The 290-nt window shown below is 63.8% G+C and overlaps 1 protein-coding gene across 1 annotated transcript in view; it reads right to left on the bottom strand.

The window, feature by feature from the left end:
• ENO2 (enolase 2 (gamma, neuronal)) overlaps positions 1-290 on the bottom strand; it is a 9,556-nt gene that overhangs the window by 8,564 nt on the left and 702 nt on the right. The window lies entirely within an intron of this gene.

The following is a 290-nucleotide window of genomic DNA, read 5'->3' as shown; positions in this document are numbered from 1 at the left end:
ATTCCCGGGTGCTGCTGCCATTTTCCGGGGCTGGGCACTGCTCCCAGAAGCCCGCACTGCTGCAGTGTCGTGGCTGATGCAGCTACTGCTTGCTTGACTGTCACCTCCTCTCCCCCCCCGCCTCCTCCCCCCGCCCTGTGTGGTGTGGGGTTATGCATACAAGAAAACATCCCCTCTCCTCCCTCCCTCTCCCCGGAACCCGGCTGAGCGCCGGTGTTTGTGTCGACGCCTCTGGAGACTGGGGGGCTGGTCTCCTCTGAGGCTGGGTCCTTTCCGCAACAGCGCTCAAA

Source organism: Buceros rhinoceros, unplaced genomic scaffold (genome assembly GCF_000710305.1).
Source record: "Buceros rhinoceros silvestris isolate BGI_N320 unplaced genomic scaffold, ASM71030v1 scaffold39552, whole genome shotgun sequence".
NCBI classification, from domain to species: Eukaryota; Metazoa; Chordata; class Aves; order Bucerotiformes; family Bucerotidae; genus Buceros; species Buceros rhinoceros.
Note: the sequence above shows the minus strand (reverse complement) of the source record. Positions and strands in the feature narration are given on the sequence as shown.